Below are 16,627 nucleotides of genomic sequence, written 5' to 3' on the forward strand. Positions count from 1 at the left end.
CCTACTCATTATCAGCAAACATGTTATCACACAAACAAGGGCACATCTTTATCCGGAGAAAACAACCACCGCATTCCTTGCACGTTCAAACTTACAACATCAAATTCGTATGACACTCGAGCCCTTAAGCAAAATGTGCACCGCCGAACATAAGTATCGCAACACCTACTCATTATATTCATTGAAAAATTCGAATAAACACTTTACTTTATTTCATATTTTATATCACAGCACACGTACGATACAAATAAAATAACAACTTTACAATAAAATACCTGAACAGTATTCAGTTTGCACTAAATGTCAATAGGTGTCCCAATACTTTTGGTAGGCAGCGTAACTCTTTCTACGATATCACAGTACACGCGCGACTTTTTTGATGGAGCAGACGAAACGATGGTGTTAGAGGCGCGTAGGTCGAAGTGGAACTAACTCTTGTCCGCTTAACCCCATGGATTCTGTTGGTCGTCAAACGGCCGTCCTTGGCTCCTACGAAAAAAAAAAAAATGCTCGGTTTCAATGAGGGGTTCACGAAAAAAAGCAGAAACTCTGAAATGAGCAATTGTAGGGTTTACGAGGTCGTGGCAGGCATAAACGTTTAGTTTCAGTCACGGGCCAGATCCGACGGGTCGACATGACCACTTCCGACGGATTGGTCTTGTACGCTTTACCTGTTATCCAAACTTTATAGGTTTTTTTTCTCATAAAACATGCTTTCTAGAGACAGCCTGCTTCTTTTATTCCCCTTTTTTACTAAGAAAATGCAATTCCGTATTTTGAAGACACTTTATCGTAGTGATATGTATTTTGATTATGTAACGTCAAATATATTTGAGAGAAATGGTAATACTTTTTCTATACTCTTTTTAAATGGATGCTCAACGTAAAGGATTAACTGAACTAAAAGAACACACTGGTAGAATGAATATTGCGTTTGAGGTTAGGTTAGATTTCATCCCGACGAATTTCGAGTTTCAATATCTGGTAAAAAAACACCAGTATTCTTCAATATTTTTCTCAAATTTCATGCATTTTATTCTTATTGATGAAATATTGAAATAAAAGATATTAATCTATACGAAAAGTTATTCTGAAAATTCGCAATATTTGACAAACAGAAATTTTAATACGTGGTCAAATGATTTATAAATAAATACCAGCTACGGTATTTAATCAACGACGAACTATCCATAGAATATTTTCTATCGAATAGAATCGCGCAGTGTGTTTGGACGAAGAAGTAAAAAGAGGTGATCGTTGTATCGAAAAGAAGGAAAAAGTTGGGTCATTACTGTTGGAATCTCGAAGGTTTACGAGGTCGAGCGGATCGCCGAACGACTGATTTGAACGAGTCAAAGCGCAACGACCTTGCAGGTTTACCTTTTTTACTAGCCATCCCCGAGTCAACGTCGACTGTGACCCTTTATGGGTATTCCTGCTATAAACACCCTCTCTGTCACCCCGTTAAATGCTTTTTTAGCCAAAGCGGCCGTTTTTAACAACCCTTGAGAGACCTCGGGTCCATCTACCGCTCGCTCCCTTTTCAGCCAGCCGTGGAGAAAAAAGCCGCACTATTGCAGGAAACGCGGCACCTCGACTATTCTTTTCCGAGGTTTTTACGAGCAGCCTTGAAATTCCTTGCAATTTCGTAACTGCCTTCCTGACTTGCCGAGTTACGTATACTTTTTTAAGATCTTTTTGTGGCCACGTTCGAGAAAAAAGATAGCAGGGAGAAGAAGGTGGAAGGAGTTCGTAAAAAACCAAGGCCAGTCCTTCAGGCGACAACATAACCGTGTTTGGACAATTACGTTGGCCGTGAGAATTATTCTAGACAATCTTCGGGAAGTCAGGTAAAAAGCGTGATTTTAAAAAAGTAGCCACGGACTGTCGCTGATTCCCTTAAGATTCTCAAGTTTGCTCTCTGATGCCAAGGTGTTCAGTCGGACGGTAAATGTACAGTATCGGGTTTTTCGCAGGTTCGTGCAGTCCATTCGGAATATCAACGGTATTTCGGTTGTAAGTTATACGGTGGAGTCGGGTGACAGTCCTCTGAATCCTGATCGATCGTCTACCATTTCGGTAAGATCGTTCAATCTCTTCTAAAATATTTAGATCGATCGTTAAGCGTGTTACAATATAGATAGATAGATAGTTTCTTCTATATATACAGTTTATTAGTATTTTACGGCAATTAGATTACCTTTAGATAATTAAGCGGCGATCTATCATTCGTCGGTGGTAGCTACTGGGGCGCGAAGAATTTCTCGATGCATAATACGATTGCTTTTTCTGCCTACGTACCGTTGCAAATTGCCTTGAACCCTCCCCGTTGTTCATCGGATTAAGACATCTACGCGAGACTGACATGCATACGATGCAGATCATACAAGGTTGGGAACGTGACAGGAATTATTGGTAGCTAGAGTAACTCGTTGCATAAAAGTTTAAATAAGGCAATGATCGCTTAAGATTACTCCGGCTGCCCAGCGGGACGCAGATGGTTTCTTTTGAACGTCTCTTATGCAGGCTCCTGTTTCATTGCGCAATTTCTCTCTCGGTACCACGAACAAAGCATCGCTATCTCGGTTTCCTTCTGCAACCCGATATTCAGAGAAGAACCGCGTGCCTCCATTTATTGAAAACTGGTTGTTTCGCCCGTTACGCGGACTTTTATGTGCCGTGTACCACGTTCGTTTCGGAGACATAGCTCTGCGGCTTTTGCGCCTCTTTTTCTTCCCGCCACTTGGCAACAACCGCTAATGCATTCACGTCTGCAATATCCCGCTGATAAATAATTCACGCTAACACAACAGAATTGTAACATAGCGTAATGCATGCAGCGCTGCATAAATAGTAATCATTTTCATCACGTTTGCCAACCAGCTGAATGTTCGACTAGTTACACCACAACCACTGCGTAACACCGCCTGTTACAAACCCTTGTTTGTAAAATCATTCATAGCGAATGCACGTACGTGCAACTTTCATACAGTCAATCTAAATGTAACGGGGTAGCTACCGATCGGAACTCGTCGCGACTTGCGCGCGTAATCTTCGAACGAGCCAAACGTGTATCTATACAAATTCACGCTTAGTATGCCAGCAACCTTTGGCAATCAGTATCCCGCGTGTATAAAGCGCAGCCATTACTTCATTGCGGCGTTTGCTCGAAATTGTATCGCCGTTGATTCGAAAAAGAGTTTCAACGATGGCTTACCAGCTACGCGCCGTACATCCTAGGCGGCGTACATTTATTCATGGAAAATAGGAAGCATTGCTCCTGCGCGAATGGGTAAATAGGTATCGATAGATGCATAAAGCCGGTAGCAGAGAGGCCGCGGCCATTCGCATTGTACCCGTCGGCAGGGTGGAGCTTTCCACGGATATACGGAGCGAGAAAGAGACAGGACAAGGAGAGAGAAACCGGCAGAGAGAATCGCGAGTGCGACGGGGTTGGCAGAGCGAGAGGAGAATAGCGCGCGGCGGTCCATAACACGCGGTAGTAACTAACCGGATTCCGGTGGGCTATGCGCGGCAGCACCATCGCCCCATACGGCGTAGAATATGGGGAATCTATGGGCTCATATCCACGACCCAAACTGTACACTAGCCAAATGGACGCGGCAATAACGGCCCGTTAACGCTAATTCGCGGAATTCTGATTGACGACGGCCGCAGGGAGCGGGTGTGCCCCTCAATTTCTGTCTCTCTGCACTCTCTCACCGCGCGCTCTATCCTCTCCTCTCTCTAGAACCCTCGACACGTTCGCTCCTCACTTCCTACGTACTATACGATCTCGGTCGCGATCACTAACGCCGCGCGAATTTTTTCCGGATCTATCGTAGACACTTTTGTCTCGTCCGATAAAATGTATCGCCTGTAAATCAGACAGCAAACTCGTTCGAGCTACATTTTTTCGTTAGTTGGTTGTCTCGTTCGCGCCTTTTATCGCACTGTCGAAAGGAATAAGATACGATGTTTCTTTCTTCTTGATAGATAGCGCAGAATTTTTCGTATCGAACGATATCGATGTTGGCTATCTCGATCTTACACGCCAATGTCCCCTATTTCTCCGCCTCCTTTCATCGAATACATGCACTTGCTCTCCGTTTGCTATGAGTACACCTCGAATCGCAAATGTGAAGCCAAACGTCGCGGCTCAACCCTACGATCCTGCGATTTCGAACGGCGTACACAGCCACGTACACGCGCTCATGAACACCTGTACCGTTCTTCCTCTTTAGTTCAATTGTTAATTTATTTTAGCTACAGTCTGGTAATTTGCAGCGTGTATTCGTTACGTAGAATCGTGCAATCAAATTGGAACATTAATTTTTATAAGATCTTATCTTCTCATGCATTTAATATTGCTGGCATTAAAATATCTGGATGCAACAATGTTAAACCAGCTGTAAATTCAGCGGACGATCTTCTCGATCGATTACACCACCGATTGACATCTCGGTTGGAATTACGCGCGACACCTTTCTTCGCGTCGTGAAACGCTTTTTTTACGATTCGATGAGATCACCATTTTAATTGCATTCCTGAACGAAACCTATCGTAACAAACATTGCGTGCGTTCGAACCTTCCAATTAAAGCCGACCGTTTGCTGCATTTCACCGTTTATTTATAGACACACGGTTAGCACGCACGCTTTTGCCGCTGGATGCTCACCCTCATAAATGTGTCGACATTTCGCAAAATGCATAGTCGCCAGAATTTGCTAAGAGCGTGAAATTACGTTGCGCGCCTTCCTCGTAACTTCTGTCCATTTTGTACTGACAGTTCCGCCTAAAATTAATACAAAGAGACGGTTAAATCAACGTCAATTAAACCGAAATTTAGACATTACAACTTGCCGATCCGCGGAGGCTCCGCAGTAAAGTGTTACGTCTACGAACCAATTAATTGTATAAATAGCGCGAAAAAAGTTACTCGCTCTGGACCAGATTTACGGCGAACGATGAATTTTACGCGATGAAAAGTTCGCGAGATTTCTTCGACAAATAAGGAGCCGAGTTGAATGAGCGTTGGAATAAGAGAAAGAAAAAGAAACGAAGGAACGACCAGTTGGACCAGTTCGCCATTTTGAGCTGCCGAGGAACGCCACCATAAAGCGGTCTTTCGACCTACCGTGTGCACTTCCGTTATCATTTGTGCGCGTCCGTTTCATTTTTGTATTTCAATTAATCGGGAATAGTGGAGAACGTTTATCTCGAAATATCGATACGAGCCAGCCCAATCGATGTATATCTCTGTGGGCATCCTGATTTCGCTTGCAAGCCTGGCGTGGTTTCGGCCTTTCGTTGCCCTCCATCCGTATCGGCCTGTAAATTCGAAAAATCTCCAAGAAACCCTATGAATTTGTCCACATGTGTCTCGTTAACCAGTAGTTTTGGGTATTGCCGGTGGCTGCGGATTAGGACAACCATATGGGTAGCAGGTACGAGCCCCTAGCCCTGGAATATTGCAGGATAAGAGACTGGACCCAATTAAAGCGCTAATAACAACCGTTGTCCGACCAACTTGTTCTCCCTTTCTCTTCCTCCGCAAACGTGAATTTACACGCGAATAGCTATCGCAGTTTCCGACACTCCGCGAAGCTTTAATGTTCGTCGACAATGATGCGAATTCTCTTGTTTGTTCCTCTGAATTTCTCCGAAGAGTTTTAACGCCTCGAAAATGGAAATTTCCCTCGTTCAGTGTCTCTAAAAATTCGCAATGTTAGGAGATATTGATAGATATATCGCGTATACAGGGTGGTTGGTAACTGGTGGTACGAGCGGAAAGGGGGTGATTCTACGCGAAAAAAGAAGTCGAAAATATAGAATAAAAATTTTTAAAAAATTAAAAAAATAACGTCAATCGAGACAACGTTCTACGGTGAGATCCGTTCCAACGAGACGCGATAAAGTGCACGCGTACCGAGCGAAAATTCAAAGTGGATTTTCTCGAAAACAAAGCCTCGAACGAACAATTTTTATTCTACATTTTCGACTTCTTTTTTCGCCTAGAATCACCCCCTTTCCGCTTGTACCACCAGTTACCAACCACCCTGTATATAAAATTATTTACGACGCTACCTGTTTGAACTAAAGAGATTAAAATAGGAGACACTTGGCAATGATTTCTCGACATCGTTACAAGATGATTTTCTTCTTCTGACACGGTCCTTTGTTAACAATTTCACAATATATTACAGATACTATGTAATTTTAAGGAACATCAAATATTTTCTGGATATATTTGCGGGAACCTTAGATATTATTTATGCTATTCATATTACCATTCGTTATTCGTATTATTCCAAATATAATTTTACGTCACGGTACACGTTCTACGATGTAGCAGTTAAATACTCGTTACGCCACCCCCTTTTTTTTAAAAACAACCCTACTGTGCTATACGTATTTCGTATCGTTCATCGTTTGTTCAACTTGTTTTACGTCGGCTGGGTACTGCATGAACACACCGATTAAGCCGTATCTCAATCATCGACAATTAAATCGTAGAATCGATATACGGTACACGCGTCTATCGCAGGACGAGGTTATCGACTGATTCATTTCCAGAGCCGTTCGCTCGGAATCGCCGCAATTACTTTGATGTGAGAACCGTGTCAAACGTGACGCTACTCTTGATCCGAACGGCCCTTTGATTCGTGAGAAAAGTGCCATTTCGAACACGCTATTCGCGTATAAATCGTTGGATAATCAGGTGTCTCCGGTCAGATCTCTTGCTCGTACGTTTGATATTCTTCGAGACCAGGTACGATCACTATAGGTGGTCGGATGTACGTTTGCACCGATATTAGGAAGTAACAGCCTTACGTCTTCGCCACCATGCGAGTGAAATTAATTAATCTGACCGCGTAGATACACCTAGCGTGGTAACGACGTAATGGGTCTGGTCGCCCTTTGAATCCCTAAACGCGAGTAAAAACTACTTGAAATTCTAAAAAATTCTCCTTTCTCGACAACAACGTGTTCGTGGAAAAATCGTTGATCACGAATCGACGTAATTACCACAGCCGTTTGACTTCTGTTTCGATACAATATTATCTACGCAGATGAATGCAACTGGTTAACTAGCAACTTTATCTCCACGTCGTTGCTAATCACAATCTGCACAATCTTATTACCATATCGATTAATGTTTCTTAATTAGAGGATATCAACGAAGATTTCATTTCTGTCGTTAGAATAATATTGAAATAGCATGTCCGCTACCGGACTGGCAATTACAAGCTTGTTAATTACGACTTAATATTTACGAATGGTGTAGTGCAACCGTGTACGAGAAACGATCCTCAGGAAGTCCAGCTGCACACATACAAACGACTCATTAAGGTTTCGTTGCTCTTAACATCGCCGATAAAGAACATCGATTTACGCGTATTGCAAAGTTTCAAGAGCGAGTACGATGCACGCGCAAATATCACTCGACAATCGTTTCAACTAGCTACGCAATCTTTGCGCCTATACGCCATGACGTTCCCTTCTCTTTCTTTTTTCCTTTCTTTTTCCCTCTTTCTTTTACTTTTCTACGCTTTTCGATCCCACGATCGTGCGTATATCCAGGCGAGACTTTTTCCTGCATTTGTAAATCTTCCACCTACGTGTCGTGTTAAACCATCGACCGCTGTAATCGTTACTCAGCAACGTTAGCTAGCTTCGAAGAAAATTATTCGCGGATAGACACGCGTAGAATTTACGCGTTTCGCGTGAAACTTTATCGGTACACGTTGGACGAGCTTGATATTTCGAAACAAAAGGAAGGCGGTATAAATAAACGGTATATTTTCGTTTTCGAATTATGATACACGTCGCGCGTATTTCAATTAAGGATGATTAATCCCCGGCTGGATCGCATCTTCCCATCTCGTCTTTAAAGTTCCCCAACATCTCACGATTCCTACCTCGAGAAATATTTCGCGTTTCTAGTCGCCTCGCGAGCTATCGTTTACCCGGACACATTCACGTTCGATAAATCAGTGTCTTGACGGGATTAAAGGCCATTGCGAGTTCATTCGACACTCGATTAAAGCGCCGCTTTTTCCCTCGGCTCCGTTTGACGGCATCTAACGTACGAGGTTGTTCGCTTCTCGGGAAGCTGTCTACAAAGCTTTTCTGTCGCTCTTTTGTTGCTTCGAATGGTCTCCAGAGAGCAGTTCTCTAGCGTCACGTAAGAACGTTCTGAAATCAGATTGTAGACACATATATATATATACACGTTCCTTCTCCTCGAGAGACGTCTGTACACGTGGAAGCACGGTTGAGATTCCCAAGAAGATGAAAGGGAGAAAATCAGCGGTGCACGTGCGCAGGTAAAACCGTGGTTTTCGTAGCTTCGCTCGTGTCTGGCCTACGTTGGCCGAATGCATTAATCACTGGAGGGGCCGCGCGCGATGCATGAACGTGCATTGCGCTCGCCTTCGCCTGGCCGTCGTGGGCTCAGGTTCGAAGCCCTAGCCCCGATAGTCACGCACTGCACGAAAACACAACGCTCCGGGCCGTTTTATATCCGCAGCCACTCGAAAATCCGCGGGCAGCCTCGCGCCGCCTTGCTTCGTTCGGATAAGGTGCATCCAGGGAATCGTTCGAGTATATTCGTCTGTATGATAAATATTCATGGGATCTGCCAACGATTCCAGACTATTCCGCGAACATATAAATGGACGTTAAAATTTTTAACGTACCAAAAGCGTGCACGGCGAAAAGCAGAATAAAAAGAAGACAGAGAAAAAAGAGACAGAGAGAGAGAGAGAAGTAGCTATATACGTAGAGTTACGAGTTCGTGGCAACGACTCGCATGTAATCCGCGTGGCACGTCGTCAAAGTCCATCTCAAAGAGATTCCAAGCAGAGAGGCGTACAGTAAACTCGGTTATCATAGCTTCGCGTATTATCCGTGAAATCTAATTGCTGATACCTACGTGAAACAACGCCCGGTGTCTTAGGTTAATGTGACGCTGCACTCTGATATGGTACCAGCAACAAATGCAGCGGCCCCGGGATGAATAATTCAAGCCACCATGGCAGCGCACAGAGCCCTGCAAGAGCTGTTTCGCGCGAGCAACAGAGAACCTCGAGCATTCCTGCACGCATTCGGCCGCTCGCGATTGTAAATCTTGACACCGTGCCCTTATGGTGGATGTTATGCGCCAATGAGCACAGAGGATGAAATACGCGACCTCGCTTTATCGCATTCGCTTTGTCACTAGCCGTTTGTTCCTGGTTTCGTCAATTTTTACCATTCGCGTCCCCTGATCCGAACGACAATCTCAACGACCACACGATAATGTCTTTGAGATCGTTTGATAATTAATTTTTACGTCGATATTTATACTTCGATATTATCCACTGCTCGCACACTTAATCAATTAACATTTAAGCAAGCGTTTAGCAAGAATGTTAAACCGTTTCGTCCATTAGGAAGTAGATGTAAATGGTGTTTTTCTGATTCATCGATGGAGATGCAAATGGGAAAGGTGAAACGTTCGCGTTAAGTAGATAGGATGAAAGTGAACGAGGTTCATGTTAGTCTGTTATGCCCGGAGTGGAAAAATAAATCAGCGAAACTCCATCGTCACTCGATAAAGATCGTAATTCTTCGGCGAGGAATCGATCTCTCGCGGGTTGTAGGACTCGCGGGCCGAGCTTATCGGTATCGCAAGCCAAGGCATCGGCACGATCGAGATTTAATAATTTGATAAAATTCCAACGTATCGGTGGTTGGCGTAACCCGAACGCGCTAATATTTTATGGTAATTATTATAACTTTATTTTCTTTCGATCGTTTTGCCGAAGCCGGGCTCAATAAAATGGCGAAGATTTAATAGTTGTGAAACGCGTCCGTCCGTTTCTTCCACTGCGATTTAAATTGTAAATGAAACGGCGATCAATTTGCCAGGGTTTCCAGCCCCGGCAAAAAGACAACGGGGATAAGCGCAATGGGAACGTCTAACGATATCCAGCCGCGACAATCGTAGAATTACGCTCGGAATTGGAAAATCGAAAAAAAAAAAAAAAACATCTCTATCTTTAGAGCGCCGTGTGCCACGAGGGGAAGGCCATGTACGTACATCGGAAGATAGATACACCGGTGCAAGTACCAACAGCCCTGAGGCGTTCTTCTCTGATAAATAATCGATTCGCGATGGTCGTCCTCGAGAATAAATCTAGCGGGGCAGGCTCATCCGTCTGGGACAGCGGCCACGAAAACGTATGGAGGCGTTTGGTATATAGCGAGGAGGAGGTGGATGCTTGTCGCTGTTTACGGTGGTTCGTTATACACTGACGAGGTGTACGAGGTTATACGAGGTGGTAGATATGCAGCACAGTATCTAAGAGGGGCAGTAGCGATCGTAATTCTCGCCGGACGACTCGGTGTGTTCCTTTGCGCCGTTCTCCAACTCGAATAAGGTTTCTTGGTGTTGGTGGTCGTGTCCGCGTTGGTCGAAGGTAAGCCCGGATCATATTCTTAACGAGAGTGTTTTACGATCAGAAGACCCTTTATCTACGGCGGTGTTGTTGGCGTTATCCAAGACCAAACCGAAAGGGAGTCAGCGTGAAAAAGGGGGGGGGGGCGGGAGGGGAAGGGAAGGGGGAAGAAAGAAGAGAGAGAAGCCGAAGCGCTTGGCCGAAGGTGGCCGTGATGTATCTCGCACTTAGCTTTGCCACGCCATGCCACACCAGGCCACACCGAGACACACCACCCTATACCGACGCTATACACCACGCCATGCCGCGCCACGCCATAGTTGGTCAGGTTTTTTATGCGTTGTCACGATATCACGCGTGTACCTATAGCGTGTACGTCGATCGTCCCCCGTTGTCTGTCCGAGATCTCGCTCGTTTGTAATTGTCGCCGTTCGGTGTATGTTGCACGAGAACGACGCGATAGGAATGGCTGAAGTAGAGACTCTCGTCGTGTTTGACAATGACTGCTGAGAAATAGGTTGATCTGATACCAGAAATAAGAGTATGCCGTAACTCTTTGATGGGAAGGGACACGCGGACATTGTCAATGGTATTCCCGTTTCTTATCACGATTCCATTTCCCTCCAGCGATATTTCTTCATTCGACGGAAGAATTCCAGCTATATATCGCCGGCATTCGATAGCCGTTACCGGTGTTCGGTATCGACCAGGCGTTTTCTATTTCTCAAACAGGCGATTCGATTGAGTAGCCAACTCCACTTTATTTTAATCCGATCGACTGGATCGTTTCACTCGCCCTTTTCAAACTTCCTTTCCCTTTAACGTCACCGACGTTATTTATACGTTCGCCAACTGCTTATATAAATCGCCAGGTAAACTTAAAGACGCCTTAACGCGAGCAACAACAGGCCGAGAATTTACAAGAACGTGGTCTCATGATTTCAGCGCGTCGATCGCAAACGATCGGCTGAAATTCGCACCAAGATCAATTAGGTTATCGACCTAGCCGACTTCCGGGTCCGTCCTCGACTCGGGTACCTCAATCTCGCAGCCATCGATTTCCAAGCATCTCTACCTGGAAAAAAAGGAATCCGGCGAACCACCGCGCGTATTATGTACGTGGAAGCGCCGATGATTTCTCCTGTAGCCCGAGCTCGCGAGTCCGGCGCGCCGTTTTATAAATATACAATCATGGCGATTGCGAATCGACCGAAATTAATACATCGTAGCAGGTTACACGTTGCCGTAACAAGTGCGAGGAGGCTGCGTCAATCGCGTTATCTTTATGCCCGACGAAAGCTTTCATCAACCCTTTCGGGTGTACGATACTCCGGCCACTTATTCAAATGAGACGTTCGCTCGAAGCACCATACGATAAAGAGATAATTCAGTACACGTACGAGTGCATCGTTATTGCAATTATACGTAAATGAGACGATTACGTGTTCGGCCATACAAAAGACGATCGGGTGAGCATCGGGAACGGAACTCGCCGTCTTTTCTTCGACAGTGTACGCGCGTCTCGTACGCCGAATTGAATGGCCAAACGCGACGACGTTTTCGTTTTTTTCATAAATATTGTCCGCGAAACTGCAACCTGGCGACGCGTGCTTACCCGCCAGTGTAAAGAAACTCTCATAGTTCAGACCAGATACGTTTTCTACCGCGAGTCTAGAAGATTTGAATTTCTCCTCCTTTCACGGGGGTAGCTCGCAGGGAGATCATTCACCCTGTACACGTGCACGCGGATAAGATCCCATGAATACGTACCTAACGTTGGCTAATTTGCATACGCGAGAGAAACCTATCGGTGTATGTACGTTCCGCTTACGTACAGGGTGTCTCGAGAGCATCCTTTCATTGTCACGATCGGGCCAACTAAAAATCGCGCTCGTCCAATTTACTAAAGTCTAATTCACATTACGATATATTAGATACCAAACACTTTGGTCTAGTTGTCGCACGATTTTATAACAAAATTCATACGAATCGTTTTCTATAGATTAAAAAATCGTAATTTCTATAAAATGAACGCAGAAACGAGCGGTGTAACGATAGAGAGAATGTATTACGGCGATACGGAGTGTCTTTAAACATTTCGCTAGCGAATTTCTTCAAACATTTCCTCACATCGTGTCTCTTGACAATGATCAAGAATACAACGAAAACGGTCATTATTTTCACAAAAGGAAGAATTTTGAAACGCACTATAGCTGCGCTTACGTAGCCATATACACATAAGTATACGTAGTCCAAGAGTGGTGTACGTGCAAGCAGTGGACCGACAGGACATCGCTCATGGCGCTCCCTTCGTCCTAAAGCGCTATGTTACAGGGGGTTGGGGGCACTTACTTCGTTCTCGTACTCTTGTACCTTCGTTATCCACTCCCCATTTATCCTTCACGTGATCCCCGTGTACGTGTACGTACACCTTTCCTCTCCTCTTCTTCCTCTGTGTAATCGGAGAACTGCGAGCACCATTACCCGAGCGACCCGGTCGAAGGCAGTCAAAGAACTGCGAAACGTCGGTGCCCGGTTCAGCACCGGCTAGTGCTACGCTAGACACTTTCTGCCTTTATGAAAATTCTACAAGCTGAACCTGTTGAATATTCGCCCCAACTTTCACCCCTGTTTTTGCGTGCCCTAAACTTTTTAGTATCTTTATATAACCGGCTGTTGACCGTAAGGAGGTGCCGTGGTTGAAAAGTATTCGCATCATATTCTCGCGAAAAGTACGAAGAAAAAGTTGAACCGTGCGTTTTTCGGCTCATTCCTGTCCCAACCGTGTTCGTTTCCTGGTGTCGAAAAATTGTTTAAGCTTAAGCACAATATTCGGGGAATCTGTGTTAATACGTGACTTCCGGTTTACGGCAAACCCTCTTTAAAGTATCTCTCGGTTTGATCGAATTCAGATACAACAATTCGAGGATCGCAGTAGAATTGTACGTAGTTTTCCGTGAAACGTTGCTTTTCACTTGACGTACTGGAGTATTCAAACGAGAGGCAGGTACGGTGCAATTGCAGCGATTAGAAAAACGCAGCTGTAAATACAGGCTGGCAGAAGGTTCTCTTTTTTTCTTTCCTTTTTCCACGAGCATGTGTTCCCAGTTGACTGGCAATCCGTTGGTCAGCCTCGCGCGGAATGGCCGTTGCAAGAAGCCGACTTGGGCGTAGTATACTTTTACAGCAGGACCGGAACAACAGTAGCGAAAACCGCGCTCCCAGTTATTTTCTAATGCCGAGTACCGCTGCTTGGTTTACGAGGCTATAAACTGACGTCACAATACCAGGAGCCGGCTTGTACGATGGGTCGGATGTGCTACTAACGCAAACGCCACCACTTCGGATAATGGATTCATATGGTCCATAAAATTAAAGGATGCGACAAATTTATCGTCGTATTTCACCCAAACTTTCGGTTTCGGGACACGAGACACGTGCCTACGTGAAATTCCGTTTCGTTCGTACCTTTTACACTATCGATCGATCGATCGATTTACCTTTTTACGAACATACAGCTTGTATTTTGCAACAGTATCGTTTCTTTTTTTTTATGGCAGCCAGGCGCCACGTGGAAATGAACAGAAAGCGCGGTAAATTCGAAACGCAGCGGTACGATGCCAAAGACATCCGGTACATCGTAGTCAGGTGCAACGCGTAAAGTATCGCCAGTCGCAATTTTGCCTACAATTCGGATATAGCGTTATTCCTGCTAGCAGTTTGATTTACGAAGATAATAAGACGTCGGCCGTAAGATTAGAACAGAGTCGCTGCGTGCCTTATTAAGACTTAAATTGGAGCAAGCGAGTAAGCAGGAGCGGAACAGGGCTGAGAGAAAGAGAGAACGCGTCGACCCAGGGATGGTGGTGCATCCTGGCATTATGGCCGCCGCTCCTTGAGTTTGGAGGGTCCGGGATGAACGGCTGGCAAAGATAAGGAAAGCTGGAGGGGGTTGCTCACGGTTGGGGGATTTGGGGGTCGAGGACATCCATCTTCCCCCCCTCTACACGTCCCTCCCTATCTTCCACGCTCTGCCCCGTTGCATCCTACAGGGTTCACCGTACCGACATACATCTCCTGTCGAGAGGGGAAACCTCTGTTCGTCCTGTCCTTTGCTTAAGTTAACTTTACGCTTCTTCTCTCCTCGTCCGTTCCACCGTTCCTCCGGGCTTCCTTCTCCGTTGCCGCAGCACCGTGGTGCGTGCGTTTTCTTTCTTCGCGATGGCGAGAGAGGGATTCGAACGAGAGAAAGAGAAGACCACGGAGCGGAGCCGAGCCGACGAGCAGACGAACCGAGAGCCAGAGTCGAGCCACGAAACGAGCATCGCCGAAGAAAACACAAACTTAATCCTACGCGTGATTCATCTGGGCCGCCATAGATCTGGATTATCTGCCGTCATCTGCATATTTACGAGTATCTGCTTTGTCCTGATTGTGCCAGCCCCACGCGTTCTCCTACTCCAGCGTAGCAAGTAACACCGAACACGAGATAGAACCTATCTGCCGTGGCTTTCTTTGTGTGCTGCGCTTTTCCCTCCTTTCGAAATTCAACACCTTTTTAAATGCCGCATCGGTGGATCGACCTACGTTTTGTTTCCCTAGCAGATATTTCCCGACCATCCCCGGATAGTTGTCCCTTCTCCTAAATCGGAGACGAAATTCTACACGTAGTAGCGTAGGCTTAAAAACAATAACGAGCTGCGACGTTTCTATCCGTGGCGAATGTTCGAGACGTTTCGCAACTATCGAGAAATCCAGCAGGCGAATTCTATGCGAATTTGTTACGTTTTCTCTTTCGTCGTAATTCTAAGCGTAATCGTGCACGTTCGCTCCGATTTCCATCATCGCGTTTGAATAACGCATCGTTAAACGCCCGGCAAACATCCGCGGCTTTAACGGGGCATAAATAATTGTCGCACAAAGTGAACGCGCGGATTTAACTCATACTTCAGCGTGTCGACAATAAGCTGATAACGGGCCGGTACACGCTCGCGATGCTTCGGTGTGCGCGTATATTCCTGGCTCTCGTTTCGCTGCGGATTGTGCCGCCGTTTAACAAACCGTATGGAGCCTTAATCGACGTCGAACCATCGAATTTTAATTAATCCAGCGTGCGTTTTTCTAACCGATCGGAATGCACGCGCGAAAACGACGATTCCTCGCGCGTATACGACGATAATTCGATCGGCGGTTTTTACCGAACTCGCTAAATGCACCGTGACACGGCTGTATAGAGGCAGCAAACGGGGCTTCTTGGAATTTACATATAGTGGATGGTGCGCGTTTCACAGCCAAGTACGTAAAGGTTATATCGTAAGCTTTTTTTCGTCGCTGGCGGCTCTAAGTGGCGGCCAGTTTTTTGGAAAATTATTCCCCACGCGGCTATTCGCAACGATGTATCATTTAGCCGGTAAAAAACGCGATGAAATAACATGCATCACAGCCGGTGATTTATAAAAGAATCGTTCAGCGTACGTGCATGAAGGGAGCGCAAGAAACTGCTGCTCGAACACTGTTCAAAATTACACGAAAAATCAGCGCTGCATGGTGTGCGGTAACTTAATAACACGTCCGGCACCTCTTTACAATGTCTACAGTCTGCGACCGGAGAGATCGGATGGAGAAAACGGAGCAATAATTCCCCTTATCGTCGCCGCTTTCGTCGATCCTTTCTTTCTTTTTCCATTTTCTATCTGTTTCTCGAAAAGCAAACGTTTCTACGTGTCGATAGATAAACGCGATGAGATTGAAAAATCAAAGCGTCTCCTCCATCCTCCTCTGTTCATCTCGGCTACCTCCAATCTCATCTTCATCCCGTTTACCGCGCCACTATACCGTGATGATGGTCTTTGATTAATTCGCGATCGGTCTCGCCGAGTTATTCGTCGATCGACGATCGGCGATCTGCAAATTACCTACTCATCGAGTAATAGCGACGACGTGCCTCCATGCCAACCGTCCATCTTACCTTCCACTCTATCTTCTACCTGCCTGCCTCTTGGCTACTCTTTCCGTCGCCACACGGCGCTCCGGTTTTCTGTCCCTTTTCTACCACCATCTTCATTTTCTTAATCTCCGGTTGCGCCTGAAAAACCGATCGGCTATCCCTCGATCGTACAGCGTTTTTCAAGCATTCGCGCTGAACGTTTAATAACAGTTGGTCGGTGTTGAATTTTCGTTAC

At 45.5% G+C, this 16,627-nt stretch overlaps 1 long non-coding RNA gene across 1 annotated transcript in view; it reads right to left on the reverse strand.

The window, feature by feature from the left end:
- Positions 1 to 235: 235 nt before the first annotated feature.
- The window catches only part of LOC117242290, a 70,478-nt gene continuing 54,086 nt past the window's right edge, over positions 236 to 16,627 (reverse strand). Inside the window, exon 4 of the long non-coding RNA XR_004495221.1 lies at positions 236 to 489. This is a non-coding gene — a long non-coding RNA (uncharacterized LOC117242290). The remainder of the gene's footprint in view (positions 490 to 16,627) is intronic.

The sequence above is a fragment of the Bombus vosnesenskii genome, unplaced genomic scaffold (genome assembly GCF_011952255.1).
Source record: "Bombus vosnesenskii isolate JDL3184/JDL3185 unplaced genomic scaffold, Bvos_JDL3184-5_v1.1 scf7180000016273, whole genome shotgun sequence".
Classification (NCBI taxonomy): Eukaryota; Metazoa; Arthropoda; class Insecta; order Hymenoptera; family Apidae; genus Bombus; species Bombus vosnesenskii.